This window comes from Neovison vison, chromosome 1, assembly GCF_020171115.1.
Source record: "Neovison vison isolate M4711 chromosome 1, ASM_NN_V1, whole genome shotgun sequence".
Taxonomy (NCBI): domain Eukaryota; kingdom Metazoa; phylum Chordata; class Mammalia; order Carnivora; family Mustelidae; genus Neogale; species Neogale vison.
In genome coordinates this window covers 180,768,529-180,778,396 of record NC_058091.1, presented here as the reverse complement: position 1 = coordinate 180,778,396, position 9,868 = coordinate 180,768,529, and positions in this window count along the sequence as shown.

The following is a 9,868-nucleotide window of genomic DNA, read 5'->3' as shown; positions in this document are numbered from 1 at the left end:
AGTAGTATTAAGACCCCTCAGCTCTCCCTCTCTTATAATTCCAGCATTGATCAGTGCCTCGAATGTTTGGCTATGGAGCAGCCATAATAGGTTTTCAACTCTGTGCAGTCAGGAAATTTCTCTAGGGGGTTGAATCAGTTCACAGACAACCCTGAGCTTATTTGGAAGAGTCACTAAAAAGCCATTGCATAAAACAGTATCTTGGAATCAAAAAGTAAAGGTACTCTAGATAGAGCATCTCCTCAATGTAACACTAAAAAAAAAAAAAAAAAAAAAAAGTCTCAATTTAGCCAATTATTTGTTTGGGTGGAGTTTTTTGTGTACACTTTTAAAATATACATTCTATCATTTGTAAGAAAAATATTATTACATATCGGTTAGCATGGTGGCCAGTGTCCAAAGAAGAGAGATTCTGAGTGCTGCTGTGTATAGTGAACTGCTGACTTGTCAGTCACCATTCCTTATAGACAAGAGGAGGGAAATTGCAATCTTAAAATAATTTTTTTTAAATCTGCTGTCATTTTCCACTATAAAACTGTTATAGTGACTTGCTACATAGAAGATCTGATGGTGGCCCTCATTCCCTATCTAAACCCCATGTCTGTCAGCCAAGCCACCTGCTAATTTTGATGGGGAATCATCCTATCACTACAAAATTTAGCATCATAACACAAATAAATGGGTCCAGTAATTATAGCAATAAAGAAAGGAATCTAAGAATAACTTTGGAGCAAGCTGGTCTGCTCAATGCATTTCATATAAATAAGAGTTGGTGAAAAGGGTACTGTGGAAAGACTACAGATTCTGAAGCAAGAAGGAGTTGCAAATTCTAATTCAGCTCCTTATTCGCTCTATGATATTAAACAAGTCGTGTAAATGGAGTCGGCTTTCTCATCAATCAAATAGATGACAATACCTATGAGGACTGACAAAATGCTTGCAGAGTCAGTGCAGAGGTCAACACTGGAGATACCAATAAACAGTTATTCTGGTAAACTATATATATACATATATATGTGTATCTATACACACATATATATGTATATAGTGACTTGCTACATAGAAGATCTGATGGTGGTTTTTTTAGTTTTTATTTCAGTGTGCTATAGATGAGAAGAGTTCTCAAGAGGAAAATGTTAATCCCAAGCATACAAAATCTGCTTATCTACTATGGACTTTCTTTCCCTTTCAGGATTGTCCTGTACTTTTTCTTGACTTCAGTCTACAGGCTTGTTCTTCTTTGCTTAGACGAGGGAAGAGCTCTGTTCTCTCTGCCAGTTGAACACCTTCACGATGACCTTTCCTTGAACTGTTCCCCTAGCACAGGAAAGACTCCATTATCTCCCACAGCAAGAATCATACTAGTCTTCCTCTCAGCTCCCACACAGAATTTTGGAGGCCAAAATTCTGAATCCAAAAAGGAGAATTGGTGGCCTTATTTTTCCTCTGATTAACTTAACTCAGTCAATATTACTCACTCTTGATTAGCAGTTGATTTTACTTTACAACATAAAGAAATCAATAGTGAAAGAGAAGATATACTCTTCCAGATAAATCATCTGGTTAGGCGCTCCAACTGTGGCCAACCCCTCTGGGTCACCTGGGTTCCCTGTTTGCTGGCTGTGTGATTGTGAGCAAATGATTAATTCCTCTCTTCTAACTTGCCTTACGAAAAAGGAGTATAAAAATAGTACCTACCCTTTAGAATTGTGGTGAAAATTAATGGGTTACAATATATCAAAAGAGAGTAGAACATCTAGTAAATGCCATGTAAGTGTTGGCTATAATTTTCCAGGAAAGTTCCACTGAACTAATTTCATAGTATATATATATTATATATATTCATATGTATATTTGTATATACTATAATATATATTCTATAATATATAATATTCATATGTATAAATATGAATATATAAATATATATAAATATATTCATATGTATATTTTTCAGTTAACTATGAAATATATATATTCATATATATATTCGTATTTATATATATATACTCAACTTTTAGGGTGTGTAGTTAAGCTGGCTGACTTAGTGTAATTGAATCCTTCATCCGTCTCCATGGCCAGCCTGGTCTCACAAAGTGAATGTGCTTGAAGAGGGGTGATTCTTCAACTCTTTCTTTCTTCATTGGGCTGGTTGCCTTGGGGGTTTTCTCCTCAATCTCTCTTCACTGCGAAAGCCCAAAATGATGTCTTTGCAATAAAATCCAATCTGTATCTCTTTTCTGTTTCCAGTTTTATTGAGATATAATTGACCTGTAACATTATATAAGTTTAAGATTTGCAGTGTGATGATTTGATGTATGTGTATATTGTGAAGTGAAAACTACAATAAGGTTACTTAACAAACATACTGTCACCTCACTTAGTTACAGTTTGTGTGTGCATGTGTGTGTGTAATGAGAACTTTCAAGACCTACTCTCTTAGCAACTTTCAAATGTACAAGTCTGTATTGTTAACTGTGGTCACCATATGATCAGAACATTCCATCTCCAGAATTTCTCTTAAATTGGAAGTTTGTGCTCTTCGATTTTCTTCACCAGGTTCCTGCACTCCATCCCACCCTGGCAGTGACCAGTCTGCTGTCGCTATGAGTTCAGTTTTGGGTTTTTTCAAGTTTTGTTTTGTTTTGTTTTGTTTTTTTAAGATTCCATGTAAGTGAGAACATACAGTATTTGTCTGACTTATTTTACTTAGCATAAGGACTCTAAGGACTCTAAGTGTCTTTAAAAATGACAAGATTTTCTTCTTTTTTATGGCTGAAAAATGTTCTATCCATCTGTGAACACTTAGGTTGTTTTCATGCTTGGACTAGTGTAAATAATGCTTCAGAGGACATGGGGGTACAGATATCTCTTTCAGATGGTGATTTCATTTGCTTTAGCTATGTACCCAGAAGGGGGATTGCTGGATCATTTTGGTCATTCTATTTTTAATTTTTTGAGGAACCTCTATATTATTTTCCCTAATGGCTATACCATTTACAATCCCACCAACAGTTTATAAGCATTCCCTTTTCTCCGTATACTTGCCAGCACTTGTTATTTCTGGTCTTTTTTTGTAATAGCTGTCCTGAAAGGTATGAGGTGAGATTCCATGGTAGTTTTGATTTGCATTTCCCTGATGATGTGTTCTGTTGCACACCTTTACATGTTCCTACTAGTCAATTCAATATCTTTTTTGGAAAAATGTCTATTCAGGTCCTTTGCCCATTTTTAATCGGGTTATTTTGGTTTTTTGCTACTGAGTTGTATAAATTCCTTACTTATTCTGGATATTAACCCCTTATCAGATATATTTGCAGATATTTCTCCCACTCCGTGGGTTGCCTTTTCATTTTGTTGATTGTATCTTTTGTTATGCAGAAGATTTTTATTTTTTTATTTATTTTTTTTTTAAAGATTTTATTTATTTATTTGACAGAGAGAGATTACAAGTAGGCAGAGAGGCAGGCAGAGAGAGAGAGGAGGAAGCAGGCTCCCTGCTGAGCAGAGAGCCCGATGTGGGACTCGATCCCAGGACCCTGAGATCATGACCTGAGCCGAAGGCAGCGGCTTAACCCACTGAGCCACCCAGGCGCCCAGAAGCTTTTTATTTGATGTCGCCCCATGAGTTTCTTTTTTCTTTTTTTGCTTGTGCTTTTGTTGTCACATCCAAAAAATCATTACCAAGAACAAGGAGCTTTTTCCCTGTTCTGTTCTAGGAATTTTATGGTTTCCAGTCTTACATTTAAGTCTTTATCCATTTTGAATTAACTTTTGTTAATGAAATAGAGATCCAGTTTCATTTGTCTGCAGTGAATATCCAGTTTTCCTTTTATCACTTATTGAAAAGACCATCTCTGCCCAAGTGAGTATCTGTACTCCCTTGTCAAATGTTATTTGACTATATATGTGAAGGTTTATTCTGAACTCTTAGTTTTGTTCCATTGGTCTATGTGTCTGCTTTTGAGCCAAAACCACACTGTTTTGATTATTATACCTTTATACACAGTTCGAATTTAGGAAGTGTGTTGCCTCCAGCTTTTTCCTTCTTTTTCAGGATTGTTTTGGCTATTTGGGGCCTTTGTGGTTCCTTTTTAGGATTGTTTTTTCTAGGTCTATAAAAAAAAATGCCAATGAATAGGGACTGCATTGAATCTCTACATGACTTTGGGTAGTGCTGACATTGTAACAACATTAATTCTTCCAACCCATGAACATGGGATATCTTTTCATTTAGTTGTGATATCTTCAGTTTCTTTCATCAAAGTCTTAGATTTCAGTGTAGATATCTTTCACTTCCTTGGTTAAATCTAATCCTAAGTATTTGGTGCTGATATAAATGAAGTTGTTTTCTTTCTTTCTTTTTCAGATAATTTAGTGGTAGTATATGGAAATATAACTGATTTTTGTAGGTTGGTTTTGTATCCTGCAACTTTCTTACATTGTTGGGTCTGTAGACTACATTCATTAGTTGAGTGGGGCTTCAAACTTGTGTCCCTGCCTGGAGAGGAGGTGGAATCATCTCCACAGAGGATAAAATCTGTTGACGAGGGACTTGGTCAGATAGAGGGACTAAGTGGCTACCTGGCCTCCAGTTGACTCTGGAGATAGGCAGGTCTGCTGGGATCTCTGTTTGGGTTCCACTGCTATCAAGAATGCAGTACTCCCAAGATCTGACTGCTGGGTCATCTAAGACTTGTCCCCTTTCTCTGTCTCTATCTGATCCTTAGAGGTTAAGCCCCACCAATTCTCTCATTAATTCTGTGGAGGCAAAATCTGAGTGGTCCTCCTTAGACACATCCTGCAACACTAGGGGACTGGATGTCCACCTTGGACTCTCTTAAAGTCCACTGAAGTCCACTGAAGAAACCATAGTCTCAGGGTGGGGGGTGTTCTCCGTATAGTGCTATAATGCTATGCTATGATGGCCTAAAGGGTGGGGGTGAGGTGATGCAGTCAAGATGTAGCTGTTCTGCTCACTCTTCTCATACAGCCCTTCTCAGTCTTTGTTGTGTGGAAGGATGCCTAACCTCACCCCCAGGTTCTGGGATTTTCTCAGTGGTGCCTTGTCCATAGACTGTTGCTAGTTGTTCTTTCTCTGAGGAGAGCTCAAGTTGAGAATGACCTGTGTCACTATCTTGATGATATCATGCCAATCCATATCTTGAAGATCACAGGCTCTTCTTTACTAATCGGGAAGAGACCAGCCCTAGCATTCCCTTCTCCCACTTCACTTTCAGGAAAAAGCAAAGAGATCCATCAGATTAGGGCCACAGTTCCTGGGATCAGAGTTTTGGAATAGATAAGAGAACTAACCAGGAGTGTTTGATTTCCAACACCCTTTGGACTCCATCTCTTGATAGCATTTCTTCTTTCCTCTCCCAAAGGTTTATCTGTCTCCTGCCTGATAGGGGCTTTCTTATTCTCAGAAGGTTCACATGTCCTTGGTTTATCAACTTATTCTCTTCTCCAGGTTTTGGAGCTGAGCTGACACACTGACTGTAGGGGAGCCACATATCTTCTGTGGTTTGCACAGAACTTTTAACATTTGAATTAACTGCCAACATTTAAACCTGGGGAGATTTCACAGAGAGGTTTAATTTGAGGCATCTCTCAAAAAATGAGAGGATCTAGCAAAATTGGGCCCAGCTTCTTTTATGATAATAACGGTCTGGAGCTGACTGTGGCCATCCCATGTTGACAGGCCTTGCCTATGCCAGAGCCTCTACCACTCCTGATTATCTCAGCCCATAAGCTGCACTCATTTATATAACCTACCAAGTCCCTTAGACCCACTCAGTTGTTGGACTCCCAAATCAAGAAGAACCATTCTCTCCCTTGGTGTGCTTTTCACCTTCTCCAACTTATCCTCTTCTTCCTCCATCATTTACTTCTTCCCTTCTTCTCCTTCCCCTTCTCTTCTAACCCCTAGATAGCCTGAAGAGCCATGATAAGAAATGAGCCTGAGGAAAAGATGCAAATGAGACTGATTTTAATTCAAAGATTATGGTCCATTTCATCCAAACTAAAAGAATCTTCAGCCATACCAGCTGTCTAAGATAAGGTAGGTCACAGGAATGACCTTTTCTGTCCTTTATTGGTAAATGCACCATCCTGTCTAATTTCCTGTTTCCCCCTGGGAAAAAAGATATAGCAACAGTGTTACTGTAGACAGTGCTGTGCTCTTCAGAACTTGTTTATTTTGAGACAATTTCTTGTCTCGGTCATTCCCTAATAATATTTATTTGTTATTGAGTCCACCATTTCACTTGAATCATCCATTCTGCTGCCTGTGATCAGTGGCTTCCAATGACACATTTCAGAGGTTTCTGAGATTCATTGTTAGGACCACAATGCATGTGCTCCAAGAGTGTGCCAGGAACTATGAACGTAGGTTTCTGGTCATGTTAAATTTACCATATAAACTTTTAGTGTAAAAACATAGGACAACACATCTCCCACAATGCATTTGTAGGCTGTAATCACAGCATTCCTGGAATGTGATTTGTTCAGTGTTCACTTCTCCCTTGACTTCCTGTACCGCAACTAATAGGGACAATAGGAAAAAGGCCTCTTGGGTAGAGTGAAAAGAATAGTCTCATCCTCGCAAGTAGTGTCTGTCTTTTGTTTGGCACAGCTTAAGACAGACCACAGAGAATAAAATATAACCACATTAGTCGGAAGAAAGGAATATATCACTAGAAGGTCCTTTAGGCTTTGCATGGCACCTGTCTCCCCACAGAAGCAATTAGCCTGCTTCTCCTTGACTGCCTGATGATGGGATGGAGCGACCACCCTGGATGCTACCAGCAGGGGTGCACTTAGAGTGAATCACACCCGTAGACCCCCTTACCACCCTTGGGTTCGGTAGACTGGAGGTGGCATGGTGTTGAAAACTCAAAGGGGGGGCGCCTGGGTGGCTCAGTGGGTTAGGCCGCTGCCTTCGGCTCAGGTCATGATCTCAGGGTCCTGGGATCGAGTCCCGCATCGGGCTCTCTGCTCAGCAGGGAGCCTGCTTCCTCCTCTCTCTCTGCCTGCCTCTCTGCCTGCTTGTGATCTCTCTCTGTCAAATAAATAAATAAAATCTTTAAAAAAAAAAAAGAAAATTAAAAAAAAAAAAAAAAAGAAAAGAAAAAAGAAAACTCAAAGGGAATCAACCCATAAGCCCTCGCATGTAGTGCAAGCCCAAAAGTCAGTAGCAGGTGGTCAGTAGCCCAGATCCCCGAAATCATCCCGTGTTTCATGTGAGTGGGGACATGTCCGCATGCCAGCACCCTTCTCAAAGCTCAGTTTTACGTGATCTTCACAAAGATATACCAGACTTACCATGGGAATAAACCACTTTCCAGGCCACCATCTGAGAACTGGGTCCTGGCCACAGGGCCCTAGAAGTCCTATATGTTAGGATCATGAAGCTTCTTGGGGCATCTACTCAACCATTGTTAAAGGTGAGGTGAAGTAGACAGGTCAGAGGGAATCCTGAAAGAGAAAAACAAACAGAAAGAAAGCTCCTGCTTTTATGTTCTAGGCTCAGGGTGTCCCCAGCCTGACTGCATTATCAGCACCCAAGGGCCCCCTCTTGCTTGGTACTAAGGGTAGAATTGGCCATCAGGCACTACTCTGAAAGCATTTCTAAGACTTCCTGGGAAAGGCTAATACGTCCCACCACTTTATTCTCTGGCTGTTGGTCCCTAGCAAGCTGGCACCTTGCCCTGTTAATCCAGGCCATCTATTACTATCTTGTAAAATGAGTCTGTTCTCTCTCAATGTTGTCAGTTTTATACAGCCACGTCTCTTTGTTTTGAAGCTGAAAAACATTCCTTAAAATCTCTAATCACAATCTAAGGTGTGGTTATGGGGCTTAATAAAACTTCAGTAATGGCTTGAGAAGAGTGAAGAATTTACAACACACACACACACACACACACACACACACACACACGGTGGGTGGGGGAGGGACAAATGAATGAAAGAGAAAGGAAGGAAGGAAGGGAGGGAGGGAGGGAGAAAAGAAATTCATGTAAGAATTCCTGCTCTTATAGCTGCCAACCTCAAGGCTTCTTTAATTTACCCCAATAGATAATGCCGGCGCAGGTTATGTGTCCAACAAATGAACATTAATTTAATGACCAAATGAAAAGTTGCATGATTCAGCACATCTCCCATGCAATGGGAGAGTCTCAGACTATGTTCTTCTTATCCTGGAGTTAATGCTCCCACCCCCAAAGACTTGACACTCACAGAGAGACTGATAGACTATTCTCAGACCTGCCACCCAGGGTGTGTTATTATCCCCACTGGCTCAAATCCACCCACAGTGAAGATAACCTCTTGTATTATTATTCACAGACATTTAACTCTCAATTTCCATTCCAGAATTAGATCTAGGCTTTATCTTTGTACAAACAAAATCCTCTTGGTGCTTTTCTCCCCAAATATAAGCATCTTACTAAGCAGAATTAAAGTTTTCAACTTCAGAAACACAATTTTTTTTTTTTTTAAGATTTATTTATTTTAAGAGAGCGAAAGAAAATGTGGGAGGGAGAGTCAGAGGAAAAGGGAAGGAGAGTCTTAAGCAGAGTCCACGCTTAGTGCAGATCCCCACTTGGGAGCTCAATCACATGACCCTGAGATCATGACCCAAGCCAAAAACCAAGAGTCAGACACTTAACTGACTAGCTACCCAGGTGCCCCAGCAACACAAATTTTGGAGTTGCAGCTTCTTTTTCCCTTTCCCTTCACAGTGTTCCAATGTTTACAATCACCAGGCAGGGTCCGAGGGTCATGCTTCTGACCTTCTCTTGCCACCAAGTAGCCCCTGTAAATGGTGACATTTCCTAAAAAAATGATCTATTTGGGGTGGGGTTGGGGAGTCCATCTGACCTCTCTTTGTGTTGTCTCCTTTTTGAAAGAGAGTCCTTTGCCTGGCTTTGCCCACTCTGCTCAGTCCTTGCTCTTTAGACCCGGCAATAGTGACCAGTCAAGAATTCTGGTCATCTCTACATCTTTTCTTGCTTTGCAGATAAGGCTAATAATCACTAACATGCATGAAGAAAAGCTCGACATGCATGAAGAAAGCTTTAAGATGTCACCTTAAATATCCAGTAATAAGGGAGTTTCCATTTTCTAAAGATTGTAATTGTTTAGAATTTACGTCCTTATATTTAGGCTTTGATAATTTCTTGGATGATAAATGCTGAGTTGGTATCAGGTTTAAATTTAATTTACTTTTAATCTATATCTAGTCTTGGTTAAGGAAACCAACTTGAATACTTCAAAACTTTGCTGAAATTAAATATTAGAGTTTAAGCTGGTTCTGCTATTATTTAGCCTTTCTTTCCAAAAATACATTTAATTTTTTTTCCTCTGTGACCTTTGCATCCTGGTAGTTAATTGCTAAAATAATTACTAAAATGATCATTGTACCTAAGATCCGCTAAGAGAAACCTCATTGTATAAAGGAAGAATAAATGAATGAATTACTTTGCTTAATAGTGAATCCATAACTAATACCAGAAGTTGCTTAATTTGGGCTGAGCTCTTCAAAATAACTTTTGGATAATGTTAAGGAAGATCACAAAGTCTAAAGATATAATGGTTCTGGTTAGCATACTGTTCTACATCCTTAAAGAAATCCTTCCATTTGCTTCACATTTATTTAAATAAAGGTAAAATATTGACCTTCCTATCTATTCTATAGACTACTATTAACCTTGCCTGAAAGAAGGTGATGATTTTTAGAGTTATGATTGTTAATGGCCTTTGGATGCAGCCTGCACAGTCCTTTAACTCCCCAGTGTAAGTAAGGTTCAGCCCTTTCCAGATGGGAAAATGATAAGGACACTAGGAAGATAGCCGGTCATTCTTGGAC